General features: G+C 49.6%; 1 pseudogene; it reads left to right on the top strand.

Moving 5' to 3' along the window:
- Positions 1-7351, top strand: part of LOC136467304 (uncharacterized) — a 31522-nt pseudogene extending 24171 nt beyond the window's left edge.
- Positions 7352-18209: the final 10858 nt, after the last annotated feature.

Genomic DNA, 18209 nt, shown 5'->3' with positions numbered 1-18209 from the left:
TATCGGCGAGATCGGTCGAGGCAGGGGCGACGAGGTTATTGCCGAGCCGGCCTTGAGCAAGACGGAGAATTGGCATCTCACCCGAGGCTTTACGCGCAGGGCCTCGAGCAAGACGGAGAATCGGTTCCCCCGTCCGAGGCCTTTCGTGCAAGGCCTCGAGCGAGGTGGAGATTCGGTAGGCCGTCCGAGGCCTTTCGTGCGAGGCCTCAAGCAAGGCCTCGGACAAGGCCAGGGGTTAGCCAATAGTTGCCTCTTGGCTTTGATTTTGACGGGGTCTAAGCGATTTTTTTGGTTTTCGTTTAGGGGACCCCTTTTTATGGTACCCGACAGTAGCCCCTGAGCCTTAGGGAGAGTGTGAGCGCTCTCCCTAAGGTTTTGACGAGACTTGGCTCACGGCAGCTTCTGGCGGGATGGTGTTTCGTACTCGAGGCCTCAGTGGGTGCGCGCGAGCGCACCCGCTGGGTGTAGCCCCCGAGGCCCTAGAGGAGTGGATTGAGTCCTTCAGGGGCTTTTCTTACGTCGTGCGAGTGGTTTTATTGCGTTTGCCGAGCCCATGAGTACGAGTTCGGGTCGCTGAGCCTCGGTTTGGTTGTAGGAAGAGCCCCCGAGCCTCTGCTCGGAGCAAGAGGGTGATCAGGGGTTTCCCTGTCTTTTTTGTGCGGCCCTCACGTATCCTTTTCATTCGAAAGGAGGGGTGGAGGATGCCATTGTAACACCCCAGGTGTTTGTCACTAGTTAAGTAATGGGTTTGAGCTCAAACATGACATGTCAAGTGGTGATGAAGGTGTCAAGATCAAATCTACAAGAGTGAGCTCCAACTTAAACTTGAGCAACACGCCTTTGCTTGCATATTGGCCGTTTTAGATATATATACCTAAGTAAGGTTGAGGGTGCTTCTTTCATGTGTCTCGCATCAATATCCATCTATATTGATCCATGGAAAAGTTTCGTGAAGTTTGGAATCAAGAAGTCGCATGAAATGATGAGTTACATTCTTTCTTGGATTGCTTTATTAAGTGAAAGGAATTATAGGTCATTAAACAAACCTTGGTACTATGCCCAAACGACTCTAATTGAACTCTACAACAAAAGTCATGAAAGGTTCATGTTGAGAAAATGCCAAGAAAATGCTCCAATGGATCACAAAGGATAATTTAAGCTTTATCGTGGTCCTTCTTTGGTCAAAGTAGAACTATAGCTTCTGCACCTGTTTTGAAGTTGGACATTTAATAAAAGTTGAAGCTCATGTTATGTAGAAGAAACATTGTTTAAGGGTCAAGAACTAGTTTGGTCCATAACCTAGTCAAACAGAGCTCACAAGATTCAATGAACTGCTGTTTTTGGAACCCTGAAATTTGGCTAAGTGTAGATGACGAACTTCCCATTTTCAGTTTCCCCGCTCCTCCTTCGCCGTCCCTAGCTCCCTCAGCGCCGAGCAGCTCCGCCGTCGCCATAGCCCGCGCAAGCTCGCACCGAGCCGCCTTTTCGTCACCACAGTAGCACCACAGGATCCCCAGCGACCCACTGCCTCCACCCGCGCTTGCTGACCGCACCTGGTAAGCAGCAGCGCCGTGCGCTAGCTCGCCGGAGCATCCCCGCCGTGCCCGTCACCGTGGCTGGGGCACGTCCCTCCACCGTAGACCGTGTAACCGTGCGCTTTAGGTTCGCCTGAGCCCATGGATGCTCGTCCGCGCCCTTTTTCGCTTCGCCGTGGCCTCCACCGGCGTACCGCCGTGGTCCCGGCTCGCTGCTCCACCATTGCCGCCGCCGTCATCAATGGCGTCGACGATAGGGCCAGCCAAGTGGTTCATTAGGTGCGCTAGGTCGAGTAGGTCACGCCGTGAAGACGTCGCCGCCGGCGGACACGCCGTCAACGAGCCATGGCCGCGCGAGCTTGCTCAGCGCCGCTGGCTCTGTTTTTGTCTCGCTGACCGATGGGGTCAACTGACCAGTGGGTCCCGCGTGTCAGCGACTCCATGTTTTAAATCCAGTTCATTTTGAATGCAGATTTCGTATGTTTTGTAATTTTTGTATCTTTAGTTTAGTAGCTCCAAAAATTGTGAAATAAATTTGTGAGTGTTCCTTAGGAAGTGTAGTATTTAGGAAAAATATGTTCTTGACTTTTACAGTAGAAATTTTTGGAGATTTAAATAGGGATTTGAGTTGTGCTTTTGAATGCATTCAAATTTGTTTATTTTATATCTAGAGTTCCTATGCTCCAAAATTTATGAAATTTTTGTGGTAAGCTTGTCTTAGCATATATGAGATCTGGTAAAAATTTGAGGACCAGTGCATGTGTAGATTTATAGTTATAGATTTTTCTTTTATGAATAGTTGATCCTTGCATGAATTTTTATAAATTATTTATGAGTCCAAAATTCATGAAATTTGTTGGAGGTAATCCTAGTAGTATATGGATGCTAAGAAAAATAGGAAATCTGTTGCTTGACACTTCTCAATAGGGTTTTCCATTTATGCTATTTCAAGCCTTGCTTCCTTATCATTTTTGTATAGGATGTTCTACTTGGTAAAATAACATGAAATTTTTATAGTAGTCCTTTGATAGCATTAGTAAGGCACTGTAATTTTTTGAGAATTTATGAAGTACATCTGATATGTGTTTATTATTTAACCTAGATATCTAAATAAAATAATAAAGGCATTTAAATAAATAGTTTGAACTTCACCATTTTATTATCTAAATTGTATTTGGTATGCTTACACTGTTGGTAGATTCTATGTTGTCAAATTTGGAATGATTACATGAAGTAGAAGTAGCGTTACTTTATATTGCATGTTGAATAGTTTCCAGACAGATTCTGTAGTTTGAGGAGTTGCATGTTGAAACTGATGTGTACTGTAAAAATGGTTAATAACAAAGTTGTAGAGAATTTGATAAGCTTTCCGGAAAGTCCAGGATCACTGAATTTGGATTAGTAGAACTCCAGTTATGAGTGAAACAAGTTGCTACTGTTTTGTGGCATGATCGATGCATTGTGGAAATAGTTAATTAAATAATCGAGAAGAGATATGCACCTACTCAATAAACATGATGCACTTGTTAACATTTATGCATTCGTAATACTTATGCCATACTCATGCATCTAGGATCGGAGGAAGAGATCACGTTGCTGGAATTCGAAGAAGCAGAGGAAGGGAACCAGCAGGAGGATCCACAAGCCGCAGCTCCCGAAGGCGTGGAGCAGAACCCTGAAGAGCTTCCGGAGTGCCCTGACCACCGCCCTACTTCCTTTCTGCGAGGCAAGCCCCGGAGCATTATAAGTCTCCTAGTAATTTACAAATGTTTACTTACATAATTATGATTGATGCATTAGGTTATAAGAGTTGAATGGAACCACTTGATGCATGTACATTCCTTGTCTAGATATTACACCTTTAACCGGTATAGGTCCAGGATCGAATATATGCTTAGCCATGCTTAGACCGGTAGAAGTCGGGTGATGTCCTATCACCTGCGAGATATAGGTGGATACCGGAGCACGGTTGGCTATATTTGCCATCGTGGAACGAAACCATGAGGTAAAAGTAAATCAAGACCGGACGGGAGGTTGATAGAGAAGCAACAAGGCATGGAGGTCTTGGGTGTAGATCTATCCCCGTCTGTGTCGATCAAGGACCGTACCGTTGTTGGAACTTCTAACAAGATTGAACGCATGCCTCTCACTTAGCTGGCCAGATAACTCGTTCCGACCGCGAAGCCGAGTAATTCAACTCAGGCCGGGACCCGTTCTGTTGTGCGCTCCTTCCGGGGAACGATCAGACTAAGCCCAAGGGCAGGCTTGGCCTGAGCATCCTGGCATCTGGTGTTCCAGATTGTGCGGCGCGGTACGGACCCACGAAATGTGTACCTGAGTTGTACCAAAGGTGACCTAAGGCTATCGTGGCTGGTAGACCTGGGTTTGTGTTAGGAATAAATTCCCAGTTGGTTGAAATCAATTCGAATCGCCGTCTCTCCCGGATAGTGAGAAACTTTGCTAGCTCCAACATCATAGTAGTTGTATTATGGAAGTTGATGGTTCGGATAAATATGGAATTACTACACCTGCTATGGTTACTATTGTATGCTCTTAAAATGACATACCACATGTTTGGCACAGGATAGTTGCTAATCTAGAATGAATAGATATAATTAACTTGATGACCGAAGTATAATTGTATAATTGAGTTAATCGCTTTTTATGCAAAATGTTGTCAAGCTACCTCCACTTATAAAGCCTTGCATAATCCTTGGAGTCAATTTATTCTAGTTTATGACGGGTAAGTCTAGCTGAGTACATTCGAGTACTCAGGGTTTATCCCACCATGTTGCAGGTGAGGTTTCGGCCTGCTGAAGTTGGTGGCTAACCGCCGGTGGGCTCGGTGATTCTATATTTGCTTCTCATCTACATGCTTTTGTCTGAGGATGTCACTTATGCTAGCAATGTATCTGGAACTTATATTAATGTAATCCTTTGAAAGCAAATGTTGTTCTCACTAATCGGTTTTGAAACCCAAACTTATACTATTATTTGTGAAACCATTTGTAATATTATTTCCGCTGCAACTCTACGTATGTGATGTGTATTTGCTTAATCATGCGATCTTGGTTGTGATGTTGATTTACCGAGGTCCTGCGTGACACTCGACGGACTACTGGGTTTATATAAGTGAGAGTATGCACATGTCAATGTGTTAAGCGGAGACAGTCGTACTTGATCTTGTATAAATTGGGCGGTTCTGTCATAGCCATGCTACCCTCGATGGGCGCGAGCAGTGACACCTTCGGTGAGCTGTTATCAGGTAAGTCCGAGTGGTGGCCCATGCCCCATTTGATAGGGGTCGGCTAGCGGTCTAGAGACATGCTCCAAAAGTACCAGAGGGCTTCTCTAGTGGGTCCTAGGGCCGTTCGATTGGCCCTGGGGGCTCGATGCCTCCCTACGGTGGGATCCCATTCGGAGACCTCCCTGCCGGTCTCGGACATGACTTAGGGCATCCCGAGCGATTGCTTGCTCGGGCCTCGGCCATGTGCAGGCTCACCCATAGTTGTCCCCAACTCTGTTGCCCTAGGGTGGCTGTCAAAACCATCGGGGGCCCAGCCTTCGAACCCCTGAACCATAATGGGCTCGATGCCCTTTATCGCATTTTTCCGAGCCTCCGAGTGCGAGCTTGGGTCGCTTGTCTTCGTCCTGGGTGTAGGAAGAGCCCTTGAGCCTCTGCATAGAGTGAGAGGGCGGTCAAGAGTTCCCCTGGCTTTTTGTGCAACCCTCGCGCATCCTTTTTGTTCGGAAGGAGGGGTTGTTTGCCGAGCCCTCGGGTGCGAGCCTAGGTCACTGGGTCTCGGCAAGGTTGCAGGAAGAGCCCCCTAGCCTCTACATGGAGCGAGAGGGCGGTCAGGAGCTCCCCTGGCTTTTTGTGCGACCCTCGCACATCCTTTTTGTTCAGAAGGAGGGGTTGTTTGCCGAGCCCTCGCGTGTGAGCTTGGGTCACTGGGTCTCGGCAAGGTTACAGGAAGAGCCCCCTAGCCTCTGCATGGAGCGAGAGGGCGGTCAGGAGCTCCCCTGGCTTTTTGTGTGACCCTCGCGCATCCTTTCTGTTCAGAAGGAGGGGTTGTTTGCTGAGCCCTCGCGTGCGAGCCTGGGTCACTGGGTCTCATCAAGGTTGCAGGAAGAGCCTCTAAGCCTCTGCACGGAGAGAGGGTGATTAGGAGTTCCTCTGGCTTTTTGTGCGACCCTCGCGCATCCTTTTTGTTCAGAAGGAGGAGTCGAATATGCCAGGCTACCCTCGGTGGGCGTGAGCGGTGACACTTCCGGTGAGCTGTTATCGGGTAAGTCCGAGTGGAGGCCTATGCCCCATTCGATAGGGGTTAGCTAGCAGTCTAGAGACGCGCTCCAAAAGTACCAGAGGGCTTCTCTAGTGGGTCCCAGGGCTGTTCGATGGGCCCCGGAGGCTCGATGCCTCCCTACGGTGGGATCCCATTCGGAGATCTCCCTACCAATCTCAGACACAACTTAGGGCATCCCAAGCGTTTCGCTTGCTTGGGCCTCGGCCATGTACGGGCTTGCCCATAGTCGTCCCTGACTCTGTTGCCCTAGGGCGGCTGTTGAAACCCTTGGGGGCCCAGCCTTCAAACCCCTAGACCATAACGGGCTCGGTGCCTAGTTCCTTCATCTGAAAGGAATCGGGTGGGGGATATCCCCCCCATCGGCTTGACAATGGCAGGCGTGCCTTTTGAGGCAGATTTCTCGAGGAGGCGGAATGTTGCCTGCTGCTGCTGCGGTCGGACGTGACGCTCTGTCAGCGGATGGGACATAATTGTTCACACGATTAATAAGGAAAAGGTGAGTACGTGGGCGGTAAAATCAGATCTGGATTAACTATATCAGATTTAAGAGAAAGTCCCCTGATTTTGTCGCTCGTCCGCTTCACTCCCTTCCTGCATAAATACACAACGAGCCTTGCCCCTCCCCTTCTTACCTTGCCTGCATTCGCCTTTGCCACCTTTGAGCCATTGCTAGGAATAGAGAGCACCGGGGAGAAGAAGGGAGAAGGGCGAGAGAGAGAGAGAGAGAGCGAGGTTTACCGCCGTAGCAGCATTCTCCATCGCGCAAATGCCGGCGGCCCTGTCATTCTCCCGATGAATCCTTAGGGTCCATCCGATGTGTCCGTGGAGATGCTGCGGTCACTCATCGACGACGGCCTTCTCCACCTGGTCACTGACCTCAGACGAGTGGATTGCTCCATTGAGCGAGCCGGAGCTGAGGCCACACGACGAGTACGTTGTGAGCTTCGTGTCTTTGCATGAGCGTGGTCTTGGCCTGCCGGTAGACCGATTCATGCAGGCACTCCCGCATTACTACGGCGTGGAGCTACACAACTTCAACCCCAACTCCATCGTGCAGGTGGCCATCTTTGTCACCGTCTGCGAGGGGTACTTGGGCTTTTCCCCCCCTAATGGGAGCTGTGGCTCCACCTCTTCTGGGCGGGGTATACCACCAAGCCGATGGGCACGACGGGTACGAGGAAGACGATGAGGGCCGGTGGCTACACTCTCTAGGTGCACCAAGATCAGCAACACCTTTACATCATGGCCCAACTCGTGTCAACCAATCGCCACTGGTACACCAGCTGGTTCTACCTCCGCAACGACGATGGCGGACTTCCCCCCTACACCGGGCGGATCATGGAGAACTATGTGGAGAAGTGGAGGTATGGCGTCCTGAAGGAGGATCAGCCCAAGCTACAGCCACTCCTGGAGGTCCTAGAGAGGCTGCGGAACCACAGCCTTATGGTGGCTGTGGTCGTGGCTGTCTTCCATCGTCTGAGGGTGCTGCCACTGATGGCTTGGCGGTGACACCTGTTCGAGATGAGACCAGATGAGCCGATCGAGGGCATCCGGATGTCCACCTCCGCCCTCTCCGACGAGGAGATTCTTCGTCGGGTGAGAGAGACGGTGGAGGGGTGGCTGAAGATCGGTGGTCTGACCCCGTTCGTGATGCGGCCATCACAGGGGTACCTATCTCTGGTAAGTCACGCGCTGCTGCGGCCCCCAGGGGCTCCTTGTTCCTCACTGTTTTCTAGTCCCTTATTTGTGTTCGCCGTCCCCATAGGGGATGAGGGATGTGCGAGCCTCCCCGCTGCCCGTTCCCGAGGACGCAGAGCGGTGGGCGGTGAACTAGGCGCACGCCGAGGCGTAGAAGAGGTGGAAGGACGCCACGGAGGCAAAGCATAAGAGGAAGATCCTCGAGCACGAGGAGCTAGAGAAGTGCCGCCAGCAACAGAGGTAGGACAGCCTCCCGGTGGAGGCGTCTCCATCGCCGTCACTGTCGGCAGATTCTTCGGATGGTGATGACGAGAGTGAGCTAGGGCGGGGTCCCCTGGACCATCTCCCCGACGTCGGGGAGACATCGCTTGGGACGTCGGCGAGCAGCCCGGTGCTTCTAGGAGGAGGAGGAGAGGATGCCTCGGGGTCGGCGACCGCCCGCCCTGAGGCCGAGGCCGACACGCCCGAGGTAAGGGCGTTAGGGAAGCATGCCGTCAGCCTGGTGGTCTCGGCGACAGAGGTGGAGCAGGTGGCAGTGGGGGTGATGCAACTGCCCCGCAGAGGATCGAGGGGGCGCCGGATTCTAGTGAGGGCCGGTTGGCACCAGCAGATACAGAGGCCGTGCCACCGCTGCTGCCACCGCCATTGCAGAGGAGGGTCGTAGTACCGAAGCGGTTGCATCCCCGCTCGAGGTGAGTGTTTTTTTTAATGGAGTTTGTATCTTTTCCCGCTCGCTTTACGGTCATATGCTGACCAGGTGGGTGTTTTCCCTTCAGTCGGAAGCGTTAGGCGGAGGTGCTTGCCCTGGCGCCATGCAAATCACTCAAGGTGAGCATGGGCTCCACCGCTCAACGGGTGGTGGAGGCACAGGCCGCCGTACAGTGTGGCGTGGTGTCGGCGAGGGCCAACTCGAAGGAGCTGGTCACCTAGGGGAGGCTACCGGGGCGGCCACGGAGCGAGCGGGGGAGGAAACGCCTACACCCCACGAGGCCAAGGCCCGCGAGTTAGATGGGGCCGAGGCGCCCTCAGTTGCCAAGGCCACCAAGGGTGAGACAGAGGCCCCCTGGACTTCCGAGGCTGAGGCGATAGAGGCCAGGGTGCCCAGGACCACTGAGGACGAAGTGGTGGGGACCGGAGCCCTCGAGACCACCGAGGCCAGGGTGGCGGGAGCCGATGTGAGCGCGGCGAAGCCGGCGGCCTAGGAAGTGGAGGCATAGGTGGGGCAAGCCTCAATACCACCACCGGTCCAAGGCCAGCCGCCGTTGTAGGAGAGTGCTCGGGAAGTGGAGGTCCATTCGATCTCCTCCGATGATACTTCCTGGGCAAAGGAGGTGGTCGATACAAGGGCGGATGGCACCGTGGAGCAGCTGGCTCCGACCTCTGGTGAGGGAAGCTCAGCCCTCGTGCGAGTACGACCTGAGCCCCATGGGTGGGATCACCCGTGTGTCTTGTGGCAGAGCCAGGATGACCCTAAGGGGGAGCCTCTGTTCGCCCTCGAGGACGTGGCTGAGGGGGGGGGGCGCTGGGACACCTTCGAGCAATACCACTAGCTAGCGGAGCGGTCGCTGCGGACAGCGCTGTCCATCGTGGCTGATGATTTGCCTGGGGTCGCCCAGGTTCGCGCCTTCTTTTCTCATGCGGTGTCATCTTTTTCTGAGTTTTCTCGTAGTGCATGACCCCTGTTTTGCCTATCTAGGAGCTCGAGACTCGGTCCCTCAGGAAGTCATTGTTCCTCCGATGAGAGAGGGATGTCTAGGACCAGCTTCAGTGGCAGAAGGGCTTGCTCGCCGACGCCAACGAGCTTCTGTCGGCGTGGAGCGCGGAGGTGGAGGACCTCTGCCTTCGCTGTGCCGATATGAAGGCCGAGGTGGCCACGGCTCAGGAGCAGGCCACCCCTTTGGCAGCACGGGTCAAGGAGCTGGAGGAGGAGCTGACCCGGGTGACCGACGATCGGGACACCTTTAGGTCTCGGGCTGAAGAAGCAACGACCTCTGCCAAGGCCCTCACTGGGTAGCTGGGGGCGGAGCAGGGTGCACACGTGCTGATGAAAGGCGCCCTGGCAGAGGCCCTCAAGGTGGCCAAGGCCTCTGGGACTGAGGCTATGGTCTGGAAGGGAAAGGTTGAGGGTGAGTCCTGTTCCCCTCGTTTTACTTGTTTTTCTTGCGTTTGACTCCTAGCTCCCTGGTGTGATGCAAAGCTGGAGAAGTAGGCTTCCAGGGTAGCCGAGGCTTCTTGGGTCAAGGTCCAGGGCTAGAAGGAGAAAGCCGAGGCCTCTCGGGTCAAGGCCCAGCACTGGGAAGAGAAAGCCAAGGGTGAGTCACGTAGGCCCCCGCCCCTGTTTGGCTTATTTTCTTCTGCACTTAGCCCATCCTGCTTGTTTTGGCGCTGGGTTGGAGAAGGAGGCCTCCCGAGCAGCTGAGGCCTCAGTCGCAGTATAGGCAGTGCTCAAGGCTGAGATCGGGGAGCACGACGCGCTGCAGAGCACCACCCGTACTGTCTGTGAGGCCCTAGAGGTTGAGGGGGTCTAGTCGGGTAGCTCCCTTAAGAGCCGCTTGGTCACGTTGAGCGGCCAAGTGCATGAGCGACTCCGGGGGCGCTGCACGCGAGCGTCAAGCACGCCCTGGCCGTCGTCTCCTCGCACTACGCCGATGTCGACCTCGAGGTCGTCAGTGATAGCTACGTCTTGCCTGAGGACGACGTGGAGGCCGATGAGGAGGTCGCGAAGCTGATGGGGGCGGCTGAGGGCCCCGGCACGGCACTGGCGAAGCTGTTCGAAGAGGAGGTGGTCCCTCCCACGCCGTCCGCCGATGCTGGAGACCCCGAGCCTTGACCTAGGCCCAAGAGGCCATGTAAATAAATTAGGGATTATGTTACCGTGTCATTACGCTGGTGGCCATCGAGGCCTTTTTAAAGTACTTGTGCGTCAGCGCTTCTTAATCGTTTTTATTATACTTCTGAGCATCTGCCCTCTGTCTTGTTTCTGAACATACCACTTGCAAAAAACTTCCTCGGAGCCTAAGCCGTCCCTAGGGCAAAAAGGTGGTGAGGGAGTGCCATAGCCTGGAGGCATAGGCAGTCTCATGACTCGGTCGGCCTTTTGGCCCTGAGACAGACTTTTGGTCCTTAGGACTTTTACAATTGATATGTTAGAGCGTGCTAGAGAGTTTGGCGTAGAAATTTTTTCGAAAAACAATTAAAAAATGGTGCGTGGGACTTAGGGGGGGGGAGTTTGTTGGTGCGGGACCCATGGGATACCCCGTAAGGAAGGGAGAAGACCTAGTCTAATTAGGATTCTTCTCCTGTAATCTTAGTAGCAGTACTACTCTGTAATCCTACTAGGAACTCTCATTGTAAAACCGACTAGGACTCTGGCCTCCTGACTATATAAAGGAGGGTAGGGCTCCTTGGATCGGGGGTAGAAGACAACAATTATACAACACAACACTTCATAATCAATCCAATGCAAAGGCTAACGCCGACTGGACGTAGGGCTATTACTCGATCAAAGATCGAGGGTCCGAACCAGGATAAATCGACTGTCTCTTACGTTAACCGTCGAGTTCTGCATACGCTGAAGCCCAAATATACTGCCCCGGGGACCCCCGTGGTAGGCTATCGGTGGTCAAACATCGACAGCTGGCGTGCCAGGTAGGGGTCTTCGGTGACTTTGCATCTGAGAGCTCGATGGACCTCGACAACATGATCTTCTCGAAGGGATCAATCTTCATCTTCGGTTCATGGATCTGTGAGGCAGGCGACAATGGCAAACTCCAAGGCTGTCTCCTCGAAGATTTAGATCATCATTAGGACTCTTTCATTCCGACGGTAACGACAGATCAGCTTGCTAGTAGATTCGCGCAGTTCGTAATATCTAATCTAGCTCGGATTCTGTGACTTCACGCATCCGATTCAGACTCAACTTTCGTTTTCGAGACGAAGTCTTATCCGAGTTCTTTCGGAAAACCGAGTTCTTTTCTAACAAAGCTCTGGAACATGATGCCAACTTGTCAAGAATACTACTCGAAATACACCTAGAGTACTTCGAAGAAGTCGGGTCCTCTTCCGTTCAACATGGCGACACCTTATCAAACATGGCACGAAGGATCCATCTATCCCTTGCTTAGAATGCCACTGAAAGGAGCCCAGGAAGGTCTCGTTTTAACTATAACATCTCAAGACTGCATCGTTCACTGGCCAGGTACCAATCCTAAGGATGACGACACCCAACTAGTCGATGATACGACAATGGCAATTCTACCCTACCAAGAAGGAGATTCGATCTATGACCTTGAAACCTCCACTGAAGTTATCAATAGCTCTGGCTACACGGAAATCAACAACGATGACAGAACAACTCACACTAGAGAAGTATTCATGATTCGCTATCCTCGATCACCATTGATCTCCCCAGAAGTACCTGACGTGAGGTCTTCAGATGAATCTGAATCCAATATATCACCATTTATCTAGGGGCACGACGGTGAGACTGAGAGCCAGAGGCAAGCAAGAGAAAGAAAGAACAAATTGAAACAGGGACGTCAACGCCATGCTAAGCAGTGAAAGGACACTTGGATCAAATATGAATCAGACCTAGCTGAGTACAATAGAAGAAAATTAGAACGAGAGTTTGAAGAAGGATGAGCAGCAAATACACCCTACAATAAGATCTGAGAAGCACTAGAAGAACTTAGGGCGGCCTCATATCCCAATGAAAAACAAGAACAGCTCCGAGATTTTCTCTGATCAATGGTCCTTAAAATGCACGATAGAAGAGCAACATCTCATGAACAGGAAGATCAAAATCAAAGGAAGTCCGCTTTCGAAAGACTTGGACCAAGTGGAAGTCACAACGAAGAGATCCAAAGAAATCACAGTCAAAACAACCGAGTCGAGCAACCAAGAAAGGCCACAAGCAGAGCACCTACTCGGACAGCCACACAAAACTACTCTCACCAAGATGACGGTTGGCAAGAAGGGGGTGCAGAATCAGAATATACAGAAGCCAGAACGCACGATAGATTCCCCTATTTTGCAAACAGACTTGCTTCAATACGACTACCTCATAAGTTCAAACCGTCCAACCACTCCAAGTACGATGGCAAGACCGAACCAAAGCAATGGCTCAGGATTTACTCACAATCGATTGAATTGGCCGGAGGAGACGATGACATCAAAACCTTGTTCTTTCCCATGGCCCTAGAAACCATGCCACTCTAATGGTTTGACAAATTGAATCCAGGATCAATCAGAAATTGGGAAGACTTGCAAAGAGCTTTTTGTGAAAATTTCGCGGGAATTATTACACATCCAATCACCCACGCAGAGTTAAAAGGACTCAAGCAGAAAGGAGGTGAAAGTCTCAGAAATTACTATCGATGATTTGGCGAACTATGAGCTCAAGTACATGACATCACACAACGAGAAGTAATTGAAGCCTTCTCTCATAGAATCATGGCTAGGTGGCAATTTCAAGACTTCTGCAAAGAAAACCCAAGAAACAATGAAGAATTCAGAAGAACAGTGGAAAAGATGATTACTGCAGAGGAGAAGACACGAGAAAGATTCCTAGATAGAAACAACAGAGACAACCCGAACAGGCAAATTCCTTGAAACAGCAGACATCAGGAGAGAAAGCGAGGTCCAGACAACACAGTAGCAATGGTGGACAAATCAAAGAAATTTACCAAGCCCAGAAGATATGATGACATTGAGAACATATGTTGCCCCTTGGACCCCAATGGAAAGCACACCATCAGAAATTGCTACACCTTCAACGAAAGATACACTAGAAAGGATAGCAAGGGAAACAATAAAGAAGAAAATCAGAAAAAAGAAGGAGACAACCATGAAGACATGGGATTCTAAAAATCCAGAGGGACAGTGGCAGTAATCTTTGCCGGGGTCCTAGACTTCAGAAGCAAACATCAAGAAAAACTGGCATTATGAACCATCATTGCAGCAGAACCTGCTACACCAAGATATCTCAACTGGTCAGAGTATCCAATCCAATTTTCAAGAGAAGACCAATGGACCATCATAGGAAATGTAGGCCATTACCCATTGGTTCTAGATCCAACATCGCCGGTATGACTGTTACGAAAGTACTAATCGACGGAGGAGCTGTACTCAACATCATTTTTTTAGAAACTCTAAGGAAGATGGGACTACAACTCGCCGGGATGATCACACCAATAAGCACACCTTTTTATAGCATAGTACCCGGCAAGGCAGCAATGCCACTTGGACAAATCACTCTGCCGGTTACTTTTGGGACTCCCTCAAACTACCGCATAGAGTTCATCAAGTTTGAAGTCGCAGATTTCGATTCATCATATCATGCAATCCTCGGACGCCCAGCACTAGCAAAATTCATGACAATACCGCATTATCCATACCTGTTGCTCAAGATGCCAGGGCCTAACGGCGTTCTTTCTCTTCGGAGTGATTTAAAGCGTGCATTTGACTGTGACATACAAGCAATCCAAATTGCAGCAAAGGCATATGCAAATGATGGAAGAAAAGAAATAGCCACTATCACCGCAGAAATAAGCCAAGAAGAACTAGAGATACCGGCTAAAAGACCAAGCATCCTAGCACCACCAAAAGAAGCCGACGTCAAGCAAATCGACCTAGGCACCGGTGATCCCTCAAAAACGGCAACCATCTATGCCCACCTATCAGCAAAATAGGAACTCGCGCTCACCAACTTTCTTCAGGACAACAAGGATATCTTCGCTTGGAAGCCAACCGACATGCCAGGGGTCCCAAGAGAGTTGGCTGAGCATGGAATTGATGTCAATGAAGGCTCCAAGCCTATGAACCAACGACTACAATGATTCTCTCCCGACAAGAAGGCAGCAATTGAAAAGGAAATTACAAAACTAATGGCAGCTGGATTCATCAGGGAAATTCTCCATCTAGATTGGCTAGCAAATCCAGTTCTGGTACAAAAAAAGAACACAGACGAGTGGTGCATGTGTGTTGACTACACAGATCTCAACAAACACTGCCCAAAGGATCCGTTTGGGCTACCACACATTGATCAGATAGTTGATTCAACAGCAGGATCTGCCCTATTATCCTTTCTTGATTGCTATTCTGGATATCACCAGATCGCATTAAAAGAACAGGACCAAAGCAAGACATCTTTCATCACTCTGTTCGGCGCCTACTGCTACAAGACCATGTCATTTGGACTTAAGAATGCTAGAGCCACTTACCAAAGAGCCATCCAAACATGCCTTGGTGATCAGATCAGCGAAAACGTAGAAGCATATGTGGATGACATGGTTGTAAAAACAAAGAACCTGGATACACTGATTGAAGACTTAAAACAAACCTTTGAGAATCTGAAAAGGTGGAGGTGGAAATTGAACCCAAACAAGTGTGTATTCAGAGTTCCTTTAGGATAACTACTTAGATTCTTGGTCAGTCATCGTGGAATAGAAGCAAGCGCCAAGCAAATTTGAGCCATAACAGAGATGGGCCCTCCTCGAAGCATCAAAGATGTACAAAAACTAATAGGCTACATGGCGGCACTCAACCGTTTCATATCAAGACTCGACAAAAAGGGTTGCCTTTCTTTAAACTACTAAAGAAGACAGACAAGTTCGAGTGGACGGAAGAAGCCAATGAAGCTTTCAATAAACTTAAGGCATACCTCACCTCCTCACCAATCCTCACACCTCCAAAGAAAGACGAAGACATGATGCTATACATCGCAGCAACTTCTACTATAGTCAGCACGGCGATAGTAGTGGAAAGGTAAGAAGAAGGGCGCATGTATAAAGTACAACGCCCAGTATACTACATCAGCGAAGTACTGTCAGAATAAAAAATCAGGTACTTGCATGTGCAAAAACTACTCTACGCCCTACTGATCACTTCACACAAGCTTCGTCACTATTTTGAAAGCCACAAGATTATCGTGGTGACAGATTTCCCACTAGGAGACATCTTACACAACAAAGACACAACAGGACGCATATCCAAGTGGGCGGTTGAACTCGGTGCTCTCAACATCGATTTCACCCCGTGGAAAGTAATTAAATCTCAAGCACTTGATGATTTTGTTGCCGAATGGACAGAAATTCAACAACCCGTGTCAAGCGCCATCCTTGATCATTGGAAGATGTACTTTGATGGATCACTCAAGCTAGGTGGAGCCAGTGCAGGCGTCCTCCTAATCTCTCCGGACGGAAAAAACCTAAAGTACGTCCTTCAGATATTATGGCAAGCTACCAACAATGAAGCAGAATACGAAGCTCTCATACACGGGCTAAGAGTGGCTATTACCCTCGGAATCAAGCGATTACTTGTATATGGCGACTCGGCAGTAGTCATCAACCAAGTCAACAAAGATTGGGATTGCACCAAAGAAAACATGGGTGCTTACTGTGCTAAAATCCGAAAACTCAAAAAACATTTCCAAGGATTAGAAATTCTACATGTCCTGCGGGATTCCAACATTGCAGCAGATGTCCTTACCAAGCTTGGATCAGACAGGGTAGAGGTCCCACCCGGTGTTTTCATAGAGGAGTTATCAGCCCCCTCTATCAAACAACCCGATGAAATAACCCCTCAAACGTCAGCAAAAGGCAACCAGATCTTGGTAATCACCACTTCATGGACCTAGGTTTTTATTGATTACATCAAAGAGAATAAGTTGCCAGCGGAAAAATAGGAAGCCACACGAGTCGTTCGCAGAAGCAAGAATTACGTTCTAGTAGGAGACAAGCTATATAGAAGAGCCGCATCATCAGGAGTACTCCTAAAATGTGTCTCATTTGAAGAAGGCAAGCAAATCCTAGACGAAATACACTCAGGTTGCTGTGGAAATCACGTCGCCTCAAGAACACTAGTTGGCAAAGCATTTCGCATTGGTTTCTATTGGCCAACCGCTTTGAAAGACGCAAAAGAACTTGTCAGAAGATGCAAAAGTTGTCAGATGTTCGCAAGACAGGCTCACGTGCCAGCCCACAACCTCATCTACATACCACCTGCTTAGCCATTCTCCTGCTGGGAGCTGGATCAAGTAGGACCTCTCAAGAAAGCAAAGGGCGGTTTCGAGTACATCTTCGTAGCAATTGACAAGTTTACCAAGTGGATTGAATACAACCCACTCGCAAAATACAGTGCAGCCAAAGCAGTTGAGTTCATCCAAGACATTATGCACCGCTTCGGCATGCCCAATCGAATCAGCACAGATTTGGGTTCTCCCTTCATAGCTATAGAATTCAAAAGTTGGGCATAGGATTGTGGCTTCAGCATTGATTACGCATCAGCCCCACATCCAGAAGCCAACGGACAGGTAGAAAGGGCTAATGGACTCATACTGGCCGGATTGAAACCAAGACTGTATGAAGAACTAGTAGACTATGGATCAAAATAAATTGAAGAATTACCCAAGGTCGTATGGGGGCTACGGACTCAAATAAGCAGAGCCACCGGATACTCACCTTTCTTTCTGGTGTATGGATCAAAAGCCGTACTACCCGCAGACTTGATCTGGACATCACCAAGGATAGAGCAATACGACGATGGAGAAGCAGAACACACATGAAGATTAGAACTCGACTGTACAGAAGAAGTTAGAGTAAACGCTACCCTACAATTAGCAAGATACCTCCAAGGACTAAGGCACCACTACAACAAGAATACCCAGTCTCGATCATTACAAGTCGGAGACCTAGTACTAAGAAGAGTACAAAAAACCGACGGACGCCACAAACTACTCAGTCCATGGGAAGGTCCTTTTATAGTCACAAAAGTCATCGGACCAGGCACATACAAGCTCATAACTGAAGACGGAAAAGAAGTCAACAATACATGGCACATCAGTCAGCTACGAAGATTCTACGCATAAAAACAACTCAAGGGAAAATATGTATACAAGACACAAGAGATCAACGTTCATAATCAACAAAGATAGCGCTATGTATCATTGTAACACATCAATATTCATGATCAATAAAGATGATTATCTCTCGACAAACATATGTCTCATGGCTCTCTCCGAGTTGTTTCTTAAATGCAAAATGGCTAAAAAGACGCCTGAGCATCCCGGCCAAGAGCAAAATAGCTGAAAAGACGCTTGAGCCCGCCGATGAGGGTAGCTAACAAGCTAACACCCGAAATAAAATGCAAAATGGCTGAAAATTCGCCTGAGCATCCCGACCAAGAGCAAAATAGCTGAAAAGACGCTTGAGCCCGCCGATGAGGGTAGCTAACAAGCTAACACCCGAAATAAAATGCAAAATGGCTGAAAATACGCCTGAGCATCCCGGTCGAGAGCAAAATAGCTGAAAAGACGCTTGAGTTCGCCGATGAGGGTAGCTCACAAGCTAACACCCGAAATAAAATGCAAAATGGCTAAAAATACGCCTAAGCATCCCGGCCGAGAGCAAAATAGCTGAAAAGATGCTTGAGCCCACCGATGAGGGTAGCTAACAAGCTAACACCCAAAATAAAATGCAGAATTGCTGAAAATACGCCTGAGCATCCCGGCCGAGAGTAAAATAGCTGAAAAGACGCTTGAGCCCGCCGATGAGGGTAGCTGACAAGCTAACACCCAAAATAAAAAGCAAAATGGCTGAAAATACGCCTGAGCATCCCGGCCGAAGCAAAATAGCTGAAAAGATGCTTGAGCCCGCCGATGAGGGTAGCTAAC

This window comes from Miscanthus floridulus, chromosome 1 (assembly GCF_019320115.1).
Source record: "Miscanthus floridulus cultivar M001 chromosome 1, ASM1932011v1, whole genome shotgun sequence".
Lineage (NCBI taxonomy): Eukaryota > Viridiplantae > Streptophyta > Magnoliopsida > Poales > Poaceae > Miscanthus > Miscanthus floridulus.
This window is presented reverse-complemented; position numbering and strand designations above follow the sequence as displayed.